This window comes from Helianthus annuus, chromosome 16, assembly GCF_002127325.2.
Source record: "Helianthus annuus cultivar XRQ/B chromosome 16, HanXRQr2.0-SUNRISE, whole genome shotgun sequence".
NCBI classification, from domain to species: domain Eukaryota; kingdom Viridiplantae; phylum Streptophyta; class Magnoliopsida; order Asterales; family Asteraceae; genus Helianthus; species Helianthus annuus.
The window spans coordinates 41,361,905-41,389,059 of NC_035448.2; the positions used below are offsets into that span (position 1 = coordinate 41,361,905).

The window sequence follows — 27,155 nt, forward strand, 5'->3', positions numbered from 1 at the left end:
CTTGAACTGAGCGGGTTTTACCTCACCGCACTGTCATGCCTTCGGGCGAGTGTTCACGGGTTTCAACCCTAGGTGAGGGTTTTTCCTGGTTCGAAAGGCGATTGTATCCCGATGTGGTGAATTTCACCAGTATTCCAGTATTCCATTTGAAGGATTCCTTCTACGTTAAAAAAATATTTTAACATTCTCCCTTTTGATTTTTATTATGATTGATGTTAGGGTTAAAATTTGAATTGATGTCTACCGTTATATATATTTTCTAATATTAGAGTTAAATATTGGATATACTTAATTTGAAATGATGTCTACCAGTTATATATATATTTTCCAACATTAATTAAAGTTGAAGTTGATTATTGAATAGAATTGTTAGTATATTAATTGTATGTTATGAATATAAATATTATTATTGTGGTTATCAACTTCTAAAATAATTTAGCTTGTTTTCCAAGACTCTATCTCCTATATATATAGTCATTGTATTCTCTTGTATTTGATACACCTATTCTATATTGTTTAGCTATTAGCTATTAGGCTTGTTGTTTCACAACACGTTATCAGCACGAATGTGCTCTCTTCCAAAACCCTAAATTGTTTTCTTTGACTTCTTGTGTACATCGGTTACACTAAGCATGTCTTCCTCACTTATGTGGTATGCATTCATGAACAACCCCTTAACAAAGACCACACATAATTTGTTCGAATCAGAGACTGCTTTGCGATTCATGGTGGCATTCTAGTCAGCTTCTGTCATGCGAGAATTAAGGTACCTACATGATTTTCTTGATTAATTGAATTTTGAATGTTTGTTTTGAATTGTGGTGAAAAAAAAAACCATACAGAAAAAGATAAACGGGGTTGGTGGGTCGGTTCACAGATACCACTAAAATATGTCAAACCATGCTTAATTTGAATTTTCTTTTTATTCTACTATCCATTCTTTCGAGATTAAATAAACCACACAAATTTCTTGTCCTCTGTTTTTCGGTTTTACGTTGGAGAAACAAAAAAAAAAAAAAAACAAAATAAGCAATTTTATTAAGATTATACTTAATTTAGTAAACGTACTATGCAAATAAACCAAAAGCTTATCGATGTTTAAAAGTTTTATTATATATGCTCTTTTATAATGATTTATGAAATATTTCAAATATATAATTATGTAAAGTACAATCTTAACCAAAATTGAGATTATATATATCGTTTGATATGTGTTATATAAAGAAAACAATTGTTTCAATAAATATATCCATATTGCTCACATTTTTTTTATATATTACGGACTTGACAAATGCTAATATGAAAAATATTAATTGTATAAAACAACAACAAATGATTTGAGTATTTGTTTTTGGAATTAGTATCATCAAATTTTATAACATTAGTTGCAGATGAATACTAGAGGGTTATCATTCTAACTATAAAAAATAAAGTCATAAATTAAAAGATCTATTATATCCAGAATATGATGTGATTATGTGATATAATTTTAAGAATTGCATATATATGTCTTCTTGATGCTATATATTATTCTTATACTTTTACCGATGGCATTATATAAGACAAATAAAATATCAAACTTACGTTTTACTATTATTCTTACAAAAGATTATATACTAGTTTATATTATGTAAAAGATTTATTTGTTTATTTATGTATAATAGTATGACGAAAAAAATTGTTTTCGAAATAATCCATCACACAAGGATGATAAACGCCTGTTAGATTTTTATCTAGCCACCTTTAACTACAATTTAAAATTAACTTAATTCATTACACTTGTGTTCTTTATCAAAAGGTTGTGCTTATTTGAGAATTCTAATATGAACCCTCTCGTGAATGATGAAGTAAATATATGGTGATAGTACCAAATATATTTTTGCATAAACTATACTTCAAACGAATCATGGAGTTCCTACACATACTATTTTGGGTATAATATCTGGGTGTGATTGGTTAAACCATGAAAAGATAATACATAAGTAATATATATTTTATAATTAATGAAAAAGAAAAAGAAATATCTTATTCAAGTTCTATACGGTGACATGTATAATGTTGTGTATGTATACAATTTTACTTTATGTATACCTTCTATATTATATGTAATTATTTATTTATATAGATATTATTGGATGGAACAACGAAACCATAGGAATGGTTTGTTGTCACTCTCATGAAAGAATATAAATATGCTTATACATGACATATGAAATGTCATACTCCCTAAATCTCATTATCTTGTTATAAAAACTTGTAAGATGTTAGACTAATAAATTTATATGACTCGAATATTTAGTTACTTCTCAATTAATGTTATGTGAAGAGAAGATTGATTGTATATATAAAAGAATTGGATAAAATAATTTTCATTTGTCACACCCGAGATATGCTCCTGAAGTAGCGATATCATTTAGTGAGAATGATAAGTCTAAGATAATTTCATATGCGTGTGACCGAGTAAATAATAGAAAGCTACGAAACTTGTTTTAATTCTACTTCATTCCCTGAAGTGAATGTGATATAATAATTGGTGTAAAGATAGTGATCGTCGACATATTTGTAATGATGGTCATGTTAGTAATGAGATGATCCACCAAAAGTGGCAAACTAAGAATTATGAGATGGACCACAAAAGTGGCAAACTAAGGAGTGATTGCATAACGTGATGGTTTGAACTTCGAAGTTATAATATATTCTCTCGTATCATACGTTTTGTATTACATACGAGCAAGTAATACACATATGATCATAAACTAGAAGTTTATGGATCATAATTATTTAATTAGTTGGTATGACCGCTTAGACCACACCGAGTCAATGATGATGTGAAACGTAATGAAGAACTAGAAGATTCTTGAAGCTGAATATTAGTATGTAATGTTTGCTCTCAAGGGAAATTTTATATTTGCCATATAAAGGAGGGTGTGTATCCCTAAATATTCTGGAAGTGATTAAAGGATATGCATATCCCAACATGATACCATTTAGTGTTTTAAATTGATGCATCGTCTAAATGGTTATCAAATCCACAACCTAAAGTTTGTGTGATTGATGTGTGTAAAATGCAACATATAAATTACATCAAATGAGGCATAAAACTAACCCTTTTTAAGTACTAATGTTGGAAAAAGAGTGTTTTTGTCTTCCTTTTGTATTTTCAGGATTAAATGAGCTAAAATTAACAAAAGAAGCAAAAAGGCAGCTAAATCTAACATAAATACAAGAAAAGGAACATAAGTGGATTGCCCGACCCCTCGACAGCATCCTCCCAAGCAAAACAGAGAAGGCAGAAGACTGAACACGCCCCGTGCTCAGCCAGCACGGGGCCGTGCCCAAGAAGCAGCAGATAAGACAAACCTATAGAAGCTTCTATTGCCCACCACGGGGTCGTGCCCAGTGAACACGGGGGCGTGGCGAAAGTACTGCAGGCGCATTAATTGTAATTGCGAATTACAATTAATGAAGAGAGAGATTGTCAGACGGGCACGGGGCCGTGTGCAGCGGACACGGGGCCGTGCCCAGGCTTCTGTTCAGCCTATAAATAGGAGTGCTTGGTTTCATTGCAACTCATCCCTTGGCACACCACCTCTCTCACACTTCATCCACCACCCACCACCATCACAACATGTAACACCCAAAAAAAACGGGTTTGGTAAGCAAACCACGTTACTATTACTGACGGGTAAAATACCGTTAGTGGTAAAAAAAAAATTGCCCGGTAAATATTAGGATTTAAATAATTAATCCTAATAACAAACAAAAAGTGAATAAAAAGCTTTTAAGAAATAAAGTGATAGAAGGCCCGAGTTAACGGGACCTGAAATAAACTTGGTTATAGATTTCCCGAACCCACTAATTTAACTAGGAATGTTTAACCTAGTTAATAAGTGGGGAATATTGTTAGAAATAAGTAGGTTGTGCCCTACTTAATTAACTAACCAAATTAGAGGGGCCAATATTGTTAAAATTGAAACTTATATTATTGATTTTAATTAAAAATAAAAACAAAACACCCCATTTGGGGGTTCTGGTCGATCAAGAATGAGCAGGGGCGACACCCCACTCTCAAACCCTAGAAAAGTTCACTAAAACTCTCAATTGGAGGTGCAAATCTGGTCCAAAACGAAAGTCGAGCATAGATTATTAATCCTCATCACAAGAGGATTACAAGGTGTGTAAAATTTGATGAAAACTCTCAACTTGAAAATCTCACGAAATTAGGAAATCTGAAAATTTATGATGCATGTTTGTTAATTGCATGGAATAGGAACAATATAGTGTCTAGGAGTAAGCCCTAGACAAGTATATGTCGAAATCATGCTTAGCTCAAGTTTTTGTTGATACTAAATTCATGTATGAGATGTTTTTACGGTTTTGATTGCAAAAAATAGTGTTATGATGTCAAGAACAAGCTTAAATTGAAAGCTGAATTCAAACGATTCTTGATCAGAATTTACAGCCGATTTGTATTGGCTGTAACCTGGACAAAAGGTGATAAAATCATGTGTTTCTTGAGTCTAGAATGTAATTCCAGGAAATATCTTTAAAACCCCACTGGAATCGCATTTTTTCGACGAAAATCGAGCGTTTTATGAATTTTTCCGTATCAAAGGTTCAAGCTGCGTTTTCTGACAGAAATTGCAGCCCATCACGAATGTCATAAATCAATTTAGGAATTGAGTTATGATCTCAAATTCTTACTGTAGAAATTTTTAAGCGATTAAAAGAATCGCCAATTGGAATTTCGTCAATCGGATAAACGAGGAATTTTTAATGAATTTTTCCGTAAGCTGCAGTCAGAAGTGACGAATCTGATTTCAGCTTAGTAAATGAATTTTCACAAATTTTTGGTAAAGAGTTAGATCTTGAAATTTTAACTCAAGGGCTAACCCTCCGAGAGGTACGCCACATAAAAAAAATCATAATTTTTGAAGACTTGTAAACAGGTTAAACAAGTCACCAAAAACAGCCAATTTTCATTGATATGAAATGCCTAAATGAAATCGCGGCTTACTAAGTTAGTATGTAAAAATTTGATTTTTTTTGTTAAGAGTTCGGATGAAATATGCCTAAGTGAGTTCAATTAACCAAATGTGCATATGAATATGTTGGTGAGTCAATTGACTTTTAAAAAGTCAAACTAACCAATGATAAAGTCAAATAGTAGTTTCGACATAGAAAATGCGTGAGGTGGAATAGTCGTGAATTGAAATGACTAATCTAACCACCTTGTGAATGATGATAGTTTGACGCGTAACAAGCTAGGTGGAAGCTTGATGAGGGAGCGGATCAAACAAATCAAGAAGGAAAGGAAAAGCATAGTTCGAATGCGAAGTAAGTATAGCTTACACTAGTCATATAGTTTAGAATGTCCTTTTGTTGTTTTGATTTCGAACAAGACAAATGGAAAGTTGAGATATGGTGTTTGTGGCGTGTAGTCGTACGGAACAAGATAACCAATAAGGGTAAAATTGAAATTTGGACACTTGTTGACAATAATTATTGGTTTTGAAAGATACATATTTCGTAAGCCTTATTAGGCCAAAAAGCGTTAAGAGGTGAATTATAGTTAAAACGACCGTGTAGTGTAAATCGGAACGAGTCGTGTAGACGAGATGGCAATAAGCTTTATCTCGCCAATATTATCGGTCATTTAGACCAACGGGTCAAAAGGTGAAAATATCACTTTTGACAATATCGACTAATGGTTTGATGAGTTGTTTGATTTCAGAAATAAATATCGAGTGGATATTTACATCGCTATTACTTAGTAGATATTGAGGCAAGGTACTTAAATGGGTCAATGTAATGATCCGAGCCAGGTACGCATAATAAGATAACTCTCATTTAAATGTAAGGCTAATGAGAGTTAAACGAAGTCTAAAATAAGTTTTTGGTTACCTTAATAGGTAAACCAAATGTTACGGACGATGGTCATTATATTTGTTATAGGTTTCTAACCATTACCAAGAGTTTAATAAGGGTTTTAGCCATGGAAATGGGTTGCATTTGATGGTTTAGTTCGAATTTAAAATGACCATAAACATGATTTCCGCAGCTTTTTATACGGATTTCGACTAATCTTTAAAAAATCATATAAAATCAACCGTTTATCCGATTTGGGTGTTCTATACCTTTTCGGAAAGCTTATGAAGTAAATTTTTACTGTTTTCAATCATAAGAAACAAATGTGGTTGTTAAATAGGCCAAAAGAATGAATTAAACAGCAGTTCAAAACCTTGAAAGCTGTTTGAAAAATGAAAATATAGTTGATGTGCTGATTTTATAAAAATCATATAAAATCATAGAAAATTCGTTAGAAGGTGTACCTTATATGCTTGCGAAGGTATTGAAGTTTTCTACGATCCATCTTTGAACATGTTAATCTAGTTCGGGCTCTGAATGGGTCATAATGGTCAATTACAGCAGCTGTATAAAAAAATCGCTGCACATTAATAATGTCATTATTAATCCAGAAAAAGACATATGATTGCGTATACTTGATTTAGTCATGCCACCGTAAGTTACGGTGGAGCTGATATGATTACGATGGTTACATACTGAGTTACGGTGGACCCAGAAACAAAGTATATTTTATTTAGTTTAAATTCCCGGATTCGTTTAGACACGTTTTAAACTCTGTTTGACTAAAGTATTTCATGTTTATGAAATATAGGTACTTTTGGATGCCGGAAGACGATCAAGCTCAGCGAAGAACCGAACACGATAAAGATACACGCTTCCGCACTTTGCCACGTTGTAAATTTTAAACAACGAATTCGATCACGTTATGTAGAATAACTTATGATTTGTAAAACTTTTAGTAAACCCGTATTTCTGATGTATATGTAATCGTGATTACATGATAGTTTTCGTAAAAGATTCATTAAACCTTAAATTATAAGAACGGGTGTTACAAGTTGGTATCAGAGCCTTGGTTTAAGAGATTCGAGTATGGTGGGGAGGAACCATGCTTGGACTTAAACCTTATGCTCTTGACAAAGAATAGTGTTCGGTTCGAGGCTTGATCGCAAATCCGGTAAGTACAAGTACGTTAATAGTTAGTATGCTAAAGTGTTGTAAACAACACATAGGGCTATCGTGTGGTATATGTTACCCCAATTTAAATGATTGATATGGTTGACGAAAATACGCGCGTTGACGCGTATAGTAGAAAAAGCCTTGTATTATAATACGGGCGATTATTGAAGTTGACATTACTAACTCTTGTGAATGTTTTAATTGAAGGACACTCGCGTCTGAAGATGACGGGAGTTGAACGAATTATGGATATGATGATGGAACGGTCCGAGGTATGATAGGAAGAGCATACTCATCAAGGACCAAAATCGCGTAACGGTCGCGAACAAGACTAATGACAAGAGAAGCCCGTTAGGGCAAGCATTACCAGGTGCACACTTTTAAATTTAATCGTACGAGTCGTTATATGCAACAAACACGTAAGTAATAACGGTTGCATACACATATGATAGAACTTGGAAAACCTGATTTCCAAGAGAAATTTAATAGGAAATGTGTTATTCACAATGATGAATAACAAATGAATAACAAGACTTGTTTATATAGAAACTTGGACAAGAGTGATCATCCAAGTAAATATTCTCAACATAAATCCTATTGAGAAAAGTAACGATCACATCAATGAATGTGAATAAACGTTTATAAAAAGGGACATTATACATGTTCAAGGAATAAACGACTAAAACTAATAATTGTTAACTAACAATTAAATAAAGTTTTACCAAATGAAACCATAAACATGGAGATAATTTGAGGAGTTACTTACATGGGACGTGATGTGGTAATTATAATAAGGTCACGCGTACCACGTGTTGATCGCTTACTCTGGCCAAGTAAGTAGTGAACACATGATAGCATGAGCTTCTTATAATGAGCGCAGTTATATCTGATGTAGTAAGGTCAAGAAGAATGAAATTTAAAGGATCCTTAGGGTCAAGAAATCTCATGGGCATACTCGTATAAATGGTTTTCGCGGGAACCATAAAAACGATGTATGGCGCACATAGAAATAAAAGACCCAAGGAAATTCGTGACATAAGTCATTTTTGATGAAACAACCATGGTAGACAAAAAGGGCATTGTAAAACCAAAGTATAAATAACCCGCGGGGTCATAGAAACAAAGGTATTGCCCACATGGGGAAAAACGATCGAAAACCATGGTAGACAAAAAGGGGATTGTAAAACCAAAGTATAAATGACCCGCGGGGTCATAGAAACAAAGGTATTGCCCACACGAGAAAAACGATCAAAATCGTTGACTTTGGTCGTAGTAAAGAAATGATGATGATGATAATCATCATTTATAGTTTAAAAGACTGTCATGGATGGTCAAATAAAGAATAAAGGTTTGGTTGAATAAAAGCGAGGGCTTCCGCTAAGACAACCGAACAAATTAAAACGAAAACTTGATGTATACCGGAATGCTTGCACTAATAATGACTTCGGTAAAGTACCCGGTTAATGGGTAAGGATTTAAACACATGCGTAAACCGAGAAACGAGAACACGAATTTAAAGTCAAAAGACTCGGATTATGAGTTATGACTAAAAGACCATAAAATTTCGTAACCAGAAATTTTGATAATTATATTCAACTATTTTGAGATTGAACGGGTTGAATAAAGTATAATGCTTGAAGGCATAAGTAAGCGCAAGCCGGATAACGGTAAGCTTGAGACAAATGATTTTCAAACGTAAAAAGAGTGCTTTGACACCAAATATATATTCTAATAAGACGCGAGTAAAAAGAGTGATCTACGGGATCAACATAACCTTTAGGGTTATAAACAAATGAGAGATCTACGGACTAAAACGACCCACGGGTCATGATTAGAAAGAAGTTATAGGGACTTCGCCCTAAAGAGGTGAATGTCGAATCAAAAATAGCCCGTAAGGCTAAGTGATAAAACCTACGGGTTAGATTGGATAAAGCGAGGAAATCAGTTAAGAATCCCCGCATAAAACTAAGACTGTAAAGGATTAAATTACGGGCTGTCAATATCCGGGTATGGATGATTGACACAAGTTAAAGAAAAGATCCTAAAACTAAAACTTCGGTTTTAGTAAGAAATAATGTTTTTACAAACATAAATTCTGATAGGAATTTAAATATTAAGCATGAAAGATACAAGTCTTGACACTGATAGGCGCAAGATGATATATTCGAAAAGTGATATTTTCAAAAATGAAAGGTTGATACAAATTAAAGATGATGTGACACGATCACGGTTAGGAAATGTAATGTGAAGTAAAATCACATTATAACCAAGCGAGTGATAAAAGTAACTGAACTAATAAGACTAGTTAATGAGACCGGTTAAGGTCACCAATTCAAATCAAGAAAATTTGGTTTGCTTGTAAGCGGTAGATTCGGTATAGCTGAACCGAATAGATAAATTTGAAAACAAAAGAATTTGTTGCTAAAAGTAAAAGATTTCACTAAAGATCTTTAAACGGGTCAAAATAACGGATTCGTAAGGAATTCGATAGTATATGAAAGCGATGGATATCGCTAAGTTAACTAAACTAGTGGAAATAACGAGATTACGTTATTTTAAGTTGCACTAAGTCATATGAGATACGTAGACAATTAGTGACCAAAAAGATGTTACCATGCTTATCTGGTAATACTAATAATTGGTTAAAAGTATAAGTAATGTTTAAATGATATCTCGGATCAAATACATTGAGTTTAAACTGAATGAATTATATAAGAAAAGGTTTCGAGGACGAAACCTCTTTAAGGGGGGTAGACTTGTAACACCCAAAAAAACGGGTTTGGTAAGCAAACCACGTTAATATTACTGACGGGTAAAATACCGTTAGTGGTAAAAAAAATTACCCGGTAAATATTAGGATTTAAATAATTAATCCTAATAATAAACAAAAAGTGAATAAAAAGCTTTTAAGAAATAAAGTGATAGAAGGCCCGAGTTAACGGGACCTGAAATAAACTTGGTTATAGATTTCCCGAACCCACTAATTTAACTAGGAATGTTTAACCTAGTTAATAAGTGGGGAATATTGTTAGAAATAAGTAGGTTGTGCCCTACTTAATTAACTAACCAAATTAGAGGGGCCAATATTGTTAAAATTGAAACTTATATTATTGATTTTAATTAAAAATAAAAACAAAACACCCCATTTGGGGGTTCTGGTCGATCAAGAATGAGCAGGGGCGACACCCCACTCTCAAACCCTAGAAAAGTTCACTAAAACTCTCAATTGGAGGTGCAAATCTGGTCCAAAACGAAATTCGAGCATAGATTATTAATCCTCATCACAAGAGGATTACAAGGTATGTAAAATTTGATGAAAACTCTCAACTTGAAAATCTCACGAAATTAGGAAATCTGAAAATTTATGATGCATGTTTGTTAATTGCATGGAATAGGAACAATATAGTGTCTAGGAGTAAGCCCTAGACAAGTATATGTCGAAATCATGCTTAGCTCAAGTTTTTGTTGATACTAAATTCATGTATGAGATGTTTTTATGGTTTTGATTGCAAAAAATAGTGTTATGATGTCAAGAACAAGCTTAAATTGAAAGCTGAATTCAAACGATTCTTGATCAGAATTTACAGCCGATTTGTATTGGCTGTAACCTGGACAAAAAGTGATAAAATAATGTGTTTCTTGAGTCTAGAATGTAATTCCAGGAAATATCTTTAAAACCCCACTGGAATCGCATTTTTTCGACGAAAATCGAGCGTTTTATGAATTTTTTCGTATCAAAGGTTCAAGCTGCGTTTTCTGACAGAAATTGCAGCCCATCACGAATGTCATAACTCAATTTAGGAATTGAGTTATGATCTCAAATTCTTACTGTAGAAATTTTTAAGCGATTAAAAGAATCGCCAATTGGAATTTCGTCAATCGGATAAACGAGGAATTTTTAATGAATTTTTCCGTAAGCTGCAGTCAGAAGTGACGAATCTGATTTCAGCTTAGTAAATGAATTTTCACAAATTTTTGGTAAAGAGTTAGATCTTGAAATTTTAACTCAAGGGCTAACCCTCCGAGAGGTACACCACATAAAAAAAATCATAATTTTTGAAGACTTGTAAACAGGTTAAACAAGTCACCAAAAACAGCCAATTTTCATTGATATGAAATGCCTAAATGAAATCGCGGCTTACTAAGTTAGTATGTAAAAATTTGACTTTTTTGTTAAGAGTTCGGATGAAATATGCCTAAGTGAGTTCAATTAACCAAATGTGCATATGAATATGTTGGTGAGTCAATTGACTTTTAAAAAGTCAAACTAACCAATGATAAAGTCAAATAGTAGTTTCGACATAGAAAATGCGTGAGGTGGAATAGTCGTGAATTGAAATGACTAATCTAACCACCTTGTGAATGATGATAGTTTGACGCGTAACAAGCTAGGTGGAAGCTTGATGAGGGAGCGGATCAAACAAATCAAGAAGGAAAGGAAAAGCATAGTTCGAATGCGAAGTAAGTATAGCTTACACTAGTCATATAGTTTAGAATGTCCTTTTGTTGTTTTGATTTCGAACAAGACAAATGGAAAGTTGAGATATGGTGTTTGTGGCGTGTAGTCGTACGGAACAAGATAACCAATAAGGGTAAAATTGAAATTTGGACACTTGTTGACAATAATTATTGGTTTTGAAAGATACATATTTCGTAAGCCTTATTAGGCCAAAAAGCGTTAAGAGGTGAATTATAGTTAAAACGACCGTGCAGTGTAAATCGGAACGAGTCGTGTAGACGAGATGGCAATAAGCTTTATCTCGCCAATATTATCGGTCATTTAGACCAACGGGTCAAAAGGTGAAAATATCACTTTTGACAATATCGACTAATGGTTTGATGAGTTGTTTGATTTCAGAAATAAATATCGAGTGGATATTTACATCGCTATTACTTAGTAGATATTGAGGCAAGGTACTTAAATGGGTCAATGTAATGATCCGAGCCAGGTACGCATAATAAGATAACTCTCATTTAAATGTAAGGCTAATGAGAGTTAAACGAAGTCTAAAATAAGTTTTTGGTTACCTTAATAGGTAAACCAAATGTTACGGACGATGGTCATTATATTTGTTATAGGTTTCTAACCATTACCAAGAGTTTAATAAGGGTTTTAGCCATGGAAATGGGTTGCATTTGATGGTTTAGTTCGAATTTAAAATGACCCTAAACATGATTTCCGCAGCTTTTTATACGGATTTCGACTAATCTTTAAAAAATCATATAAAATCAACCGTTTATCCGATTTGGGTGTTCTATACCTTTTCGGAAAGCTTATGAAGTAAATTTTTACTGTTTTCAATCATAAGAAACAAATGTGGTTGTTAAATAGGCCAAAAGAATGAATTAAACAGCAGTTCAAAACCTTGAAAGCTGTTTGAAAAATGAAAATATAGTTGATGTGCTGATTTTATAAAAATCATATAAAATCATAGAAAATTCGTTAGAAGGTGTACCTTATATGCTTGCGAAGGTATTGAAGTTTTCTACGATCCATCTTTGAACATGTTAATCTAGTTCGGGCTCTGAATGGGTCATAATGGTCAATTACAGCAGCTGTATAAAAAAATCGCTGCACATTAATAATGTCATTATTAATCCAGAAAAAGACATATGATTGCGTATACTTGATTTAGTCATGCCACCGTAAGTTACGGTGGAGCTGATATGATTACGATGGTTACATACTGAGTTACGGTGGACCCAGAAACAAAGTATATTTTATTTAGTTTAAATTCCCGGATTCGTTTAGACACGTTTTAAACTCTGTTTGACTAAAGTATTTCATGTTTATGAAATATAGGTACTTTTGGATGCCGGAAGACGATCAAGCTCAGCGAAGAACCGAACACGATAAAGATACACGCTTCCGCACTTTGCCACGTTGTAAATTTTAAACAACGAATTCGATCACGTTATGTAGAATAACTTATGATTTGTAAAACTTTTAGTAAACCCGTATTTCTGATGTATATGTAATCGTGATTACATGATAGTTTTCGTAAAAGATTCATTAAACCTTAAATTATAAGAACGGGTGTTACAAGTTGGTATCAGAGCCTTGGTTTAAGAGATTCGAGTATGGTGGGGAGGAACCATGCTTGGACTTAAACCTTATGCTCTTGACAAAGAATAGTGTTCGGTTCGAGGCTTGATCGCAAATCCGGTAAGTACAAGTACGTTAATAGTTAGTATGCTAAAGTGTTGTAAACAACACATAGGGCTATCGTGTGGTATATGTTACCCCAATTTAAATGATTGACATGGTTGACGAAAATACGCGCGTTGACGCGTATAGTAGAAAAAGCCTTGTATTATAATACGGGCGATTATTGAAGTTGACATTACTAACTCTTGTGAATGTTTTAATTGAAGGACACTCGCGTCTGAAGATGACGGGAGTTGAACGAATTATGGATATGATGATGGAACGGTCCGAGGTATGATAGGAAGAGCATACTCATCAAGGACCAAAATCGCGTAACGGTCGCGAACAAGACTAATGACAAGAGAAGCCCGTTAGGGCAAGCATTACCAGGTGCACACTTTTAAATTTAATCGTACGAGTCGTTATATGCAACAAACACGTAAGTAATAACGGTTGCATACACATATGATAGAACTTGGAAAACCTGATTTCCAAGAGAAATTTAATAGGAAATGTGTTATTCACAATGATGAATAACAAATGAATAACAAGACTTATTTATATAGAAACTTGGACAAGAGTGATCATCCAAGTAAATATTCTCAATATAAATCCTATTGAGAAAAGTAACGATCACATCAATGAATGTGAATAAACGTTTATAAAAAGGGACATTGTACATGTTCAAGGAATAAACGACTAAAACTAATAATTGTTAACTAACAATTAAATAAAGTTTTACCAAATGAAACCATAAACATGGAGATAATTTGAGGAGTTACTTACATGGGACGTGATGTGGTAATTATAATAAGGTCACACGTACCACGTGTTGATCGCTTACTCTGGCCAAGTAAGTAGTGAACACATGATAGCATGAGCTTCTTATAATGAGCGCAGTTATATCTGATGTAGTAAGGTCAAGAAGAATGAAATTTAAAGGATCCTTAGGGTCAAGAAATCTCATGGGCATACTCGTATAAATGGTTTTCGCGGGAACCATAAAAACGATGTATGGCGCACATAGAAATAAAAGACCCAAGGAAATTCGTGACATAAGTCATTTTTGATGAAACAACCATGGTAGACAAAAAGGGCATTGTAAAACCAAAGTATAAATGACCCGCGGGGTCATAGAAACAAAGGTATTGCCCACATGGGGAAAAACGATCGAAAACCATGGTAGACAAAAAGGGGATTGTAAAACCAAAGTATAAATGACCCGCGGGGTCATAGAAACAAAGGTATTGCCCACACGAGAAAAACGATCAAAATCGTTGACTTTGGTCGTAGTAAAGAAATGATGATGATGATAATCATCATTTATAGTTTAAAAGACTGTCAAGGATGGTCAAGTAAAGAAATGATATGATTACGATGGTTACATACTGAGTTACGGTGGACCCAGAAACAAAGTATATTTTATTTAGTTTAAATTCCCGGATTCGTTTAGACACGTTTTAAACTCCGTTTGACTAGAGTATTTCATGTTTATGAAATATAGGTACTTTTGGATGCCGGAAGACGATCAAGCTCAGCGAATAACCGAACACGATAAAGATACACGCTTCCGCACTTTGCCACGTTGTAAATTTTAAACAACGAATTCGATCACGTTATGTAGAATAACTTATGATTTGCAAAACTTTTAGTAAACCCGTATTTCTGATGTATATGTAATCGTGATTACATGATAGTTTTCGTAAAAGATTCATTAAACCTTAAATTATAAGAACGGGTGTTACACAACACCATCATCCACCACCATCATCCATTGTCCATCATAGAGTGTGTGAGTCGTCTCGGGATCCAAGATTGATCGTAAGAGTTCTTGACAATCAAGGCCATGTTTGCCTAAGTCTCTTACATCACTTGGTGAAGATAAGTGTTTAGTATAATACTTTTTATTTTTAATCTTTTGCACCTTTTATTTGGTTTTGTATTAATGACTTTAATAACTAGTTGCTTATGTTGAAGGTGATTCTTCCTTATCGTTTGTCCGTGGTGTCTTGGCATTATTTTACTGCTATATAAAATAAAAGATTTTCACCATTCATATCTCCACGGTCTATATGGAGGTATGTTGGCTACCTGGTCGGGGGTTAAGGGAACGGTTTGGTAAGGGTCTTGCCCTTGTTCAGCGTTTAGAGGTCCTACAAGGGACCTGGGTCAAATTTAGTAGGATCTCCTTCAACACCCATAGGTATTGGATGGCGGGGATCCAAACTCTTTGACCCCCTCATAAGTTAACTACTATTAATACTATAATCTGGCTATTTAGGACTGTATCCCTGCTGACTCAGACTACTTAGTCGAGGGTAACGTCACCTCCAAAAGAGAGGCCTACCATAATTTGCATTAATAACTTAATTCATTATCTTTCAATAATCCGACCCTTTAGGATTGTATCCTTGCTGACTCAAACTACTGGGTTGAGGGTAACGTCGTCTTTAAAAGAGGGGCCTACTACAATAACTAAGATAATCTCTTAAACAAGTGCAAAAGTGAGAAAATAATCAAAGGTTATACTAATACACGAGTCGGATCCAAGTGATTCATCTTGTCTATCTGTTTTTACTTTTATTTTATTTTTCAGCATTTATTTAGTTTTTATTTTCTTAGTTTAAAAATCTTTTCTAACATTTTGATTTGATTAGACGTTGAGGATAAACCGGTACTAAAAGCTCTTGTGTCCTTGGACGACCTCGGTATCTTACCAACACTATACTACGTCCACGATGGGTGCACTTGCCCATATGTGTGTTTAGTGTTAGTAAATATCGTGTTTTATAAATTTAAAACTTGGCTAAAAGTGTAAAAAGGGCTTAAAATATACATCTAAAACATATTGCACTACACACGCATCAAGTTTTTGGCACCATTGCCTGGGATACAAGGATTTTAAGAAAGTTAGGAGTCAACGACCTAATCATATTTTTATTTTTCTTTTTAATTTTTTTAGGATTTTCTTAGTTTTTCAGCTTCTGCAGAGCTCAGCACGGGCCGTGCCTGCGGAACACGCCCCCGTGCCCAATCATTGGAACTGGCAATCTTGTTTTAAGTCAGACAGTAAGCTGAACACAGGGCCGTGCTCACTCAACACGCCCCCGTGCCCAAGATTCACTTACTGAAAACAGAACCGTTAGATCCCGGCGGTTGGTAATTTCTGACACAAACATGAGTGATGTTAATTCTTTTTACTTTCGGCACTCTTATGGTACGTGGTGTCAATTATGTGGAGGCGAACATAAAGAATTAGAATGTTACTTTCTAAATTATAAGCCCCACTACATAGACCCACGACTCCCTATAACCTTAAGAGGGGCGAAAGTAAAAATAATCACTATCTCTCCCTCGAATGCGCCCAGCTAGATATTCTAGGAGAAATGCTCCTAGACGAGTTATTTCAACTAGAAGATCTAATTCTAAATTGGTCAAAAGAGCTTAGGAAGGATTTCCTTGATTCACCCCAAGACGAAGACCATGAAGAAATGTTGGGATCGCATTCCAACAACCTTGTTGCTTCCAAAAATACCTTCATACCTAGCGAAGACTTGGACGATAGTCGTCCCTGTGCCGATTGTGCCGTGAAGGACTCTCCATCGACTTCGTTCGGTGCATACATAGACCTGAGCGATTCGGCATATACCTTCTTTAACGAGAGCCCGGGAAAGGGTTGGACTTGTCCACCTAGAATAAAAATAGGAATTACCCTCACCGACAACCTCTTGCGTTCTCGCCTTAGTCTAGGACAATTAAGGTATCTTAGGCACTTTGGGGTTGTTCCAACCAGTCAGGAACCACCCGATACGATTAAGTTCCTTAAAAACTAGACAAACTTCATAACCAGCCTCTCGACACGGGGCCGTGTCAAGCCAACACGCCCCCGTGTTCACCAAAAGATTCGCTTCTGACCCTTACGTCAGAATATGGACAAACTGTGTCAGAATTTTATATGCACACGGGGCCGTGCCCACTGAGCACGGGGCCTGTCCAGGATGCTGTCGTTTTCTATAAATGCAGCCAAGAATTCTGCACATTTGGACCAACTTGGGACAGAGATTTGAAGGAATCTTCTCTCAACTATCCTAGGTATGTTCTAAAAGAAGATTCCAACAACCCATCTTGTCCTTTCCTCTTTTAACCATTTCCTTCTTCTTCATCTTTCTCTAAGAACCTCCATTAAAGTTTGAATTTTCAAGCTTTGTGGTAGGGATTGTTGAGTTTTGTTCAAGGAATCTTAGCAAAAATATGTTGTATAACATTGTTTTAAGTTACTAATGTTTAAAAAGACCCCACAAGTTCAGAAAATAACTTAAAACTTCAAGTTTCCTTGCTCCAAAACTCTGCAGAAAGATGAACACGGGGTCGTGCTCAATGAGCACGGGGCCGTGTCCAGTCTACTGTTTCAGCAAATAAACTATTTTCAATTTATTTTTCATAGAATGTCGAGTGAAAACAGCGAAACATCTTCCGTACATTCATCAAACAGCCGAAGAGGAAGGAGGCCCTCCATTGAAGCTACGCTTGTGCACTATGTCGTAGCATTAAGGGAGGCTCTCGACGAAATGACATCAGTAGAGGAGGTCCTAATCGACCGTATTAACGATCTTACGGTGGGACTTGAGAGTAGCTTCCAAGAGATTAACCTCTTGCACCAGAGGCTAAATATTCTTGTAACACCCCCAATGGAACCGGTCCTCCCTCAGCAGGATTGGAACCTGGCACTCGAAGTTAACAACCCTACCGGGTGGGACGACATTCCAGCGGAACCTCCCATGGAGCACCAACAAGAGATCCCGGTGGAAATCGCAACTCCTCAAACTAACGCTAATGAGCCCTCTTGTCACACCCCAACCGATGGCGGAATCATCGGGGCGCGGCAGTGAGCGAAACAGATTGTCCAGAAGTTTCCACAACAACTAATATATAAATTCAGTTTACATGACACGTCCCATACCGTGTCCCAAATAAATAACAAGTTATCATAGAAAGCAACTAGGCAAATAATTCCGTTCCGACAACTCAGATTCAATTATTACAGACAAATGTTTATTATTTCTAGACTCCCTAGCCTCGATTTCATCACCATGCGCCTAAGCATCCTAGCAACTTTAACACCTGTCACATACGTTAAAATAATGTCAATACATAAAATGTAAAGGTGAGCACACAAGTTTGATAATAGCATATAGAGTTCGAATAGTTTACGCATAACCAGGCACGTACACAGAGGAAAACGATGCATGTTAATTATCGACATGGGACCATCGATACCAACGACTGCGGGTTGACCGTCCGAGACGGTTCGCAATACATGATTACCACCGTAATCCATGCAAGTAATTGTCCTTAACAACCCCTGTGTGAACGGGTGCTGAGTCCAAACTATCGTACTATGTTGCTAAGGCAGGTAGATATCACTCCACGTGTAAACATAATAAACAGCATTCATTTAGTCAAGTAGCACATGCAATTGGTCAGCGTTCAAATAGTTTGTGTTTGATTGTGATTTGATAGGTAACGTATGTAACACCCAAAAGTGCTAAAAGCAAAAAGGGATCGAGTATACTCACAGTGACTGATTGTGGATTGAAGGGAGCGCTGAGAGTAAGATTAGCCTGAATAGTTCGATAGCATAGCGATAAGTAACGCAGAAAAAGTAAACAAGTATGGATGGATCGAATGGGCTGGTCGATCGAACGGCAGGTTCGATCGAACGGGGTGTTCGGTCGGCTGGTATGTTCGGTTGGACAGTCCTGTTCGATCGGCCGGCAGGCTCGATCGGCTGGGCCATTCGAGTGGATTGTTTCTTCCTCTGGTGTGTTTGTGTTAGAGGATTTGAACTTTTGAAGTTTTTGTTGCAGTATTTGAGAACACTGAAGTGTTCCTACCTTTCAAGTCGTTCGATCGAACGGTTCGTTCGATCGGCTAGCTCACTCGATCGGCTAGCTCACTCGATCGGCTGGGAGCTTCAAGGTTAGTCCCCATCTGAATGTCACTCGATCGAACAGTCCGTTCGATCGGCTTGCATTCCCTACTACGAACGAGTGTGAAAACGATTAAGTGTTGAAGCATAGTGTCTTATGATCCGAACAGTAATGTTCACCAATCGAGTGCCATGTTCGATCGAACACTACTTTGTCAATACTATACCTCCTGAAATTTTGAAAGTGTGGGACCATGTGCTAGCCGATCGGCTGGCCCGGTCGATCGGCTGGCATGTCCGATCGGCTGGGCTGTTCGAACAGTCTAGCCGTTCGGCCAGCATTTCTGACCTGGTCGGCCTTTCGTCTAACACTTGGCTGTTTGTTTATTTGTCATTCTTTCAAGGTATCTTGACAACGTGTTGAACTATAATAACCTCCGTTCCTACTTGTTTCCTTGGCTCGAACAGGAATCACCCAAGTCCGGCCGGTGAACGGTTCGGAATGTCGGTTTAGAGTTTAACCCGAAATCGGTGAACCTTCTTCATAGATCCCGAATCTTGAACCTTTTAACCGTTTGAATGCTTAGTTAGCCGGTTCAAGCTCCGTTTCTATTAATTTGAAGACATTGAGTGTAAAAGAGTTGAAAGAAAGTTGGAATTCCCTCTTTCAATCCTTCACAACTTGTGGATGTTTAGATCTTTGATAGATCTTAACTTGTTTATGTGGAAATCGGTTAGATCTAAGCTAATCATAGTGGAATGAGGCCAAAACATGATGTTCTTCAAGAACACCATGATGACATCACCCAAGAACACTTAGATCTTGATGATTTCACGGTTAGAATCCAAGTTTTGAAAGATGAAAAGGTGTAGAATCAAGTAATGATCAAGAACGTACAAGAATTAAAGTGGAAACTTACCGGGATTGAGAGAAATCTGAGAAAAGGTGAAGAAGATAGCTGGTTCGGTCAGAGCTTTCCAAAAATGGAAAGTATGACAATGACAGCCCTATTTATAGGCTCCAAAAGAGGAAAGGGGCAGCCGATCGGCCAGGAGCTCCGATCGAGTGGGCTGCTCGATCGGCTGGCAAGATGCTAGCCGATCGGCTGGCCTGTTCGATCAGGTTGCCTCCTGTTCGATCCACGACACACTTTGAGTGTTTCGTGACGATTTTTGATGTTTCGATTTCGATGGACGATGATACAAATACGATAGGGTTCCTAGTCAAATTACTTTTAATCCCAACTACTATATCTAACATACAATCTTCTATAAGTCACGTTTCGATGTCGGTTTCGATTGAGTTTGATTGCTTTTCGAGTTTCGATTTGATCTTCGATTGATTTGCTTGAATACCACACCAAACGTAAAGTAAACACGCACAAGTAACACATAAAGGCACACACACACGTATAATCAATACCACAATTTGTATAATTCGAGTCTCGAGTTCGATGATTGTTAAATCGATTTGATTGCTGATTAGTTAACTTTATCGCATTGTTACTTCCTATCATTCACAGTCGTAGATCGGTTCGCGTTAAAACACATTCGATTACTTCGATTCTTGCAGATTACAACACTTACTCCACATAATACAACTAAAACACAAAATCGACTATTTACAGTCAAAGAAGGTCAAAGTTGACTTGGACTTTGACTTTGACTTTGACTTTGACATTCTGAAACACGAGGTGTTACAGCCTCCCCTTGTTTAGGGAATTTCGTCCCGAAATTAGGCTCGAAGGCTACACAACGCCGTGATTAACCAATTTGATGCTTCAGATCTATTTATTTAAACTACTGCGGGTACTTGGCCTTCATGTCGCTTTCGAGTTCCCAAGTGAACTCCGCGCCTCGTTTGCCTTCCCATCGGACCTTCACAATCGGGATGCGAGAGCGCCTGAGTTGCTTGGTTTGGCGATCCATGATTTCGACAGGCTTTTCCACGAAGTGTAACATTTCGTTGACCTGAAGATCGTCGAGCGGTACGATTAGATCATGATCAGCAAGGCATTTTCGGAGGTTAGAGACGTGGAAAGTCGGGTGGACGTTACTGAGTTCCTCCGGTAGTTCGAGTCTGTAGGCGACTTTTCCGATTCTTTCCAGAATCCTAAAAGGTCCAACATATCGAGGCGCTAGTTTCCCTTTCTTGCCGAATCGAACTACACCCTTCCAAGGTGATACCTTTAGGAGTACGTAGTCTCCAACGGCGAATTCCATGGGCTTGCGTCTTTTATCGGCGTAACTTTTCTGTCTGTTCCGAGCTTTTACCAAGTTGTCTCTTATCTGGTGGATTTTGTCAGTCGTTTCTTGTAGAATCTCGGGACCGGTTAGTTGCGAGTGACCGATCTCGTGCCACACAATAGGCGATCGACATCTTCTACCATACAAAGCCTCGAAGGGTGCCATTTGAATGCTGGCATGATAGCTGTTATTGTACGAGAATTCCACCAATGGCAAGTGTTTGTTCCAACTACCGCCAAAATCTATGATACACGCTCGGAGCATGTCTTCAAGAGTACAGATCGTTCTTTCAGTCTATCCGTCGGTTTGAGGATGGAATGCAGTACTCAGATTAAGCGACGTACCAAGGGCCGCTTGAAACGTTTCCCACAATCGCGAAGTGAACCGAGCGTCACGATCTGAAATGATATCACGAGGCGTACCATGATTACGAATGATCTCGTCGGTGTAGATTTGGGCTAGTCGTTCCACCTTGTAGTCTTCTCGTATCGGCAAAAAGTGGGCTGACTTCGTGAGACAATCAACTATGACCCAAATACTGTCGTGACCTGATGGCGTGGGCGGGAGTTTCGTTATGAAATCCATAGCTATACTCTCCCACTTCCATATAGGTATCGACGGTTGTTCGAGTAAGCCAGAAGGTCTTTGATGTTCAGCCTTGACTCTTGCACAAGTTAAACAGCTTCCAACGTACAGAGCGATACCCCGTTTCATACCCGGCCACCAGTACTTGTAACGCAGGTCCTGGTACATCTTGTCTGCACCGGGATGGATAGAATATCGGGACTTGTGGGCTTCGTTCATGATAATCTTTCGCAAATCGGTCCGCTTAGGGATCCAAATTTGGTCCAGATAATAGAATATCCCATCTGATTTACTTACTAACTGAGCTCCATCGTGATAGATCCTCTCTCTCTTCAATGTACGCTCGTTAAAGCAAGCATGTTGGGCTTCGTGAATAAGGGTTTCGAGATTATGCTGGGCTTGGATGTTTCGGGTACTGAGCACGTAACTCTTTCTGCTGAGCGCGTTAGCAACCACATTTGCCTTGCCTGGGTGATAACGAATTTCACAGTCGTAATCGTTGAGAAGTTCTACCCATCGGCGTTGACGCATATTAAGCTCTCTCTGATTAAAGATGTGTTGTAAACTCCTGTGATCAGTGTAGATCGTACACTTAGTACCATACAGGTAGTGTCGCCAAATCTTCAATGCAAAGACAACCGCGCCTAGCTCGAGGTCATGGGTTGTATAGTTCTTCTCGTGGATCTTGAGCTGACGAGATGCGTAGGCTATAACCTTGTCTCGCTGCATGAGAACACAGCCGAGACCAAGGTTAGAAGCATCACAGTAGACAATGAAGTTGTCGCTTCCGTCGGGCAGCGTAAGAATCGGTGCGTTACACAGCATATGCTTGAGGGTTTGGAAGGCAGCCTCTTGTTCGTTTCCCCACACAAAAGGCTTGTCCTTATGCGTAAGAGCAGTAAGCGGCACAGCGATCTTAGAGAATCCTTCAATGAACCGTCGATAATAGCCCGCTAGTCCGAGAAAAGAACGAACTTCAGGCGGGTTCTTAGGCGTAATCCAGCTTTTGACAGCTTCAATCTTCGCAGGATCGACATGGATACCTCGACTATTCACTATGTGACCCAGAAATTGAACCTCCTCCAACCAGAATTCGCACTTGGAGAACTTGGCATAGAGTTGATTTCCCTGAAGTAAATCGAGAACCAAACGTAGATGTTGCGCGTGTTCGGCTTTCGATTTGGAATAAATCAAGACATCGTCGATGAACACGATGACGAAACGGTCAAGATAAGGCTTACACACGCGGTTCATGAGGTCCATAAAAACCGCAGGTGCGTTGGTCAGACCAAAGGGCATAACAACAAATTCGTAATGGCCATAACGGGTTCGAAAAGCAGTTTTGGGAATGTCTTCCTCTTGAATCCGTAGTTGATGATATCCTGAACGTAGATCGATCTTAGAGAAGCATGCTGCACCTTGTAGCTGATCAAACAAATCATCAATTCGTGGCAAGGGGTATCGGTTCTTATTGGTTAGCTTATTCAACTCCCGATAGTCGATGCACATCCGGAACAATCCATCCTTCTTTTTGACAAAAAGGACTGGCGCGCCCCAAGGAGAGGTGCTTGGGCGAATAAAGCCTTTTTCGAGTAATTCCTGGAGTTGGTTCGAGAGTTCCCTCATTTCGGATGGAGCGAGTCGATAAGGGGCTTTGGCAACGGGGTTAGCTCCAGGAATGAGTTCGATAAGAAAGTCGATATCACGACTAGGTGGTAGTCCGGGAAGATCGTCAGGGAACACCTAAGGAAATTCACGAACCACTGGAACGTCTTTGACTTCAACTTTCTTTTTCTTTCCCTTCTCCGCTACTACAATGTTGGCCAAGAAGGCTCGGTATTCCTTGCGGAGATACTTGCTGGCTTAAATACACGACATAAGCTTGAGACCTTTCGACGTTGTTTCACCATATACACATAGGAGATCACCATTTGCAAGCGAGAATCGGATCATCTTTTCAAAGCACACAACTTCAGCATGGTTTTCACGAAGAAAGTCCATGCCTATTATGACATCAAAGCTTCCGAGTTGCATTGGAATAAGGTCAATTGGGAAGATGTGATTGTTGAGTTCGAGGGTACAATCACGGAGTACTGAATTAACGGCAATAGTTCTTCCTGTAGCGACTTCGACTTCGAATGACGAGGACAGATAAGTGCGCTTACGACTAAAGAGCTTCTCGAATTCAAATGACACAAAGCAGTTATCGGCTCCAGTATCAAACAAACATGATGCATAAATACCATTCACAAGGAACGTACCATTAACCACGTTGTTATCCGCCTGAGCCTGGCGGGCATTGATGTTGAAGGTTCGGGCATGGGCTACTTGCTGCTGTTACTGAGGCTGCTGTTGTGGTTGTTGCTGCTGGGGCTCTTGCTTAACCACCCTGTTCGGGCATCTGTTGGCAAAGTGGCTAGGGTCACCACATGCAAAGCAGACTCGAGCATTAGCTGCTGGTGATTGAGCTGCTTGTTGACCTTGAGGGGCAGGGAGTAGAGCTTGGTTGACAGTAGCTTGAGCTGGGGATTGACGAGGACCATAGTGACAGTTCGTAGTGAAATGTCCGTACAAATTGCAGTGAGCGCAAAAAAGACAAGCTAGACCCACTGGATGATGATACGAACATGTCGGGCAGAGTGGGTGAGGGCCTGTGTATGCACGATTCGCTGGCGGTGCATTGATCACTGGAGCTGAGCACTGGTGCTGCTGCTGTTGAGCTGGTACAGCTTGGAGTGGAGTAGCAGTGGTTGCGGCAGCACAACTCTTGTTGCTGGAGCTGTTGTTGTTCTTCTTCTTCCTTCTCGAAGACTTGGAGGATTGAGCAGATGAGTCGGTGGGTGTTGCAGTGGCTTGATGCAGAGACTTGGTTGGCTTATCCCAGAAACCAGCCTTTACTCGCTTATCATTGATCTCAGCGGCGAGTAGGTAGGTTTCTTCGATCGTTGCTGGCTTGGCGGCGTGAACAAAGTCGGCTACACAGTCGGGTAGGGCTCGGATGTACTTCTTGATGGCTTGATCTGAGGTCTTGACTTGGTCAGGACAGATAATGCTAAGCTGCTTGAAGCGAGCAGTGAGAGCAGCATTGTCTCCATCCTTCTGCTTGATTCCCCAGAACTCGTCCTCCAGCTTTTGGCGCTCATGAGGAGGGCAAAATTCTTCGATCATGATCGCTTTCAACTCCTTCCATGATAGCCCGTAAGCTGCATCATTTCCGCGCTTGTTTCGTTCGGCCGTCCACCAGTCTAGAGCACGGGACTGGAAGACGCCTGTAGCATTGAGAGTGCGGAGATGTTTAGGACATCCGCTCTGGCGCAGAGTGACTTCGACTGAGTCGAACCAGTGAAACATGGCTGTTGGACCATCTTCGCCAGTGAACTCTTTTGGTCCGCATGCCTTGAACTGCTTGAAGCTGAAAGCAGCCTTGCTTGAATCCTTAGGGATTTCAGCTCGTGATTCTTCAGACGACTTGCTAGCGTTTTCATACACCTCACTCACAGCTTTCGCCACAGTTTTGGAGATGATGGCAGCGAGACGTCTGTCCCTCTTTTCCTGGCGGGTAAGTGGGGCTCGGGGTCGGGATCCAGACGATGACATAGTCTGCATTAGACATCGTCACGAGACTCCACACAACGAAATCGAATCTCACCTCACACGTCTAGACTACTAAAGCTTAGAATTACGTCGAATCACATATTTCGCATTATACAGGCACATAATCACAGATACACATAATCATAGAACACAGAATCACAGTAGCAGAGAAGCACATAAGCGCATAAGTACCTAGAGCGCAGAACACAGAAACACGTAAATACCTAAGAACTTAATCACTGAAGCTGTCAGAAAACAAAAACCTATACTTCAAAGCTCTTTGAATAGTATGTTGAATAGTATCGTATAGTATAGTCTGACTTAGTCGTATAGCATAGCATAGTATGATACTGTCTAGAATTGCGATAACTGGGGATCGATTTAAGATAGATCTGTCACACCCGCTCGTAGCGGAAGCGCGAGGTGTGATCTGATCGGTTCTCATTGCATAACAATATAAGTGAACATACTAAATGAATAAAACATACTCCAATGCCATTGCCATAATTGTTTCAAAAGAATGCAACATAAGTTAAATGTATTGGTTACAAACCAACAAATGAAAATAAGTTGTCATTCTTTCATACATCAAAATGTAAGTCTTAAAATGGCAAGGCTTTGACCACTATATCACCGCAAAGAGGCGGTATATAATGGGTAAACCCTTCAAAAGTTGGCATGGAGTCTTGATACTTGTTTTCTTGAACTGAAATATCTGCATGGTCCACTAATTCCCTGAAATACATGTTAAGTTTGAAAACATCAACAAAAGTTGGCGAGTTCATGCAGTTTAGTTGTATGAGATGTATTTGTAAAATGTGAGTTGTATAAAATGTATCTCTAAATGTGAGTTGTATAAAATGTATCCATAAAATGTGAGTTGTATATACTGTATCCATAAAATGTGAGTTGTATAAGATGTATCTGTATGTAATGGTGTAGTATGTAAAGCGTCAATGAAATCGTTGATCATTAATGTTTCGCGAGGACATTAATATGTGTGACGAAAAAGGAAGCAATCCAACCCTAGACGATTTTATGCCGATTCCTATCGACTGGGACACAAAAGCACTCTTCCGTATGGGTCCACGACCAAGAGTGGGGCTCGCCAAAACCCATTAGATCTAACCACTTGTACCTAGGTCCAAACTGGATTAATGGTGCTTAGATGTATAACCCTAATTCGCACATGATCTAAGGTGTTTCATTCCCTAACTTTAACATACGTTGAACATGTATTTTCCCCGATAGTTGTAAAGTTGTAAAAACATTTAAATGAATAGGGGACATGAACTCACAGTATTGCGTCCGTGAATGATACGTGTTTGTTGTCTTACGCGTGGTCGTCTTGAACAATGTTGCGACCTACAAATGTTCTTATATTTGTTAGACACTTCGGTCTTTGTAAATGACTTGAGTACAAGTCTTGTGTCTTAAATATGTGTAAGACTTGTATGTCTTTATTGTTCGTTGAACTGTGTATTAGATGAATGAATTGTTAAACGGTTATATATATATATATTTCACTAAATATATATATATATATATATATATACATATATGTAATCTTGTATCTTTTTACTAATTTTGTCATTGGGCTTAGCCCAA

The 27,155-nt window shown here is 38.1% G+C and overlaps 2 long non-coding RNA genes across 5 annotated transcripts; both read left to right on the forward strand.

Moving 5' to 3' along the window:
* Window positions 1–4,029: 4,029 nt before the first annotated feature.
* Window positions 4,030–6,901, forward strand: LOC110916538. Its single transcript, XR_002579827.2, has 4 exons — window positions 4,030–4,174; window positions 5,249–5,337; window positions 5,735–5,825; window positions 6,680–6,901. It is a non-coding gene; the product is annotated as an uncharacterized LOC110916538 (long non-coding RNA).
* Window positions 6,902–10,187: 3,286 nt separating this feature from the next.
* LOC110918164 lies at window positions 10,188–13,738 on the forward strand. Of its 4 annotated transcripts, XR_002581112.2 has the most exons (4): window positions 10,188–10,343; window positions 11,417–11,505; window positions 11,903–11,993; window positions 12,848–13,069. It is a non-coding gene; the product is annotated as an uncharacterized LOC110918164 (long non-coding RNA). The 4 variants fall into 4 exon arrangements; XR_004883802.1 differs by lacking the exons at window positions 11,903–11,993; window positions 12,848–13,069 and adding an exon at window positions 13,420–13,738; XR_004883800.1 differs by having other exon boundaries at window positions 11,417–11,993.
* Window positions 13,739–27,155: the final 13,417 nt, after the last annotated feature.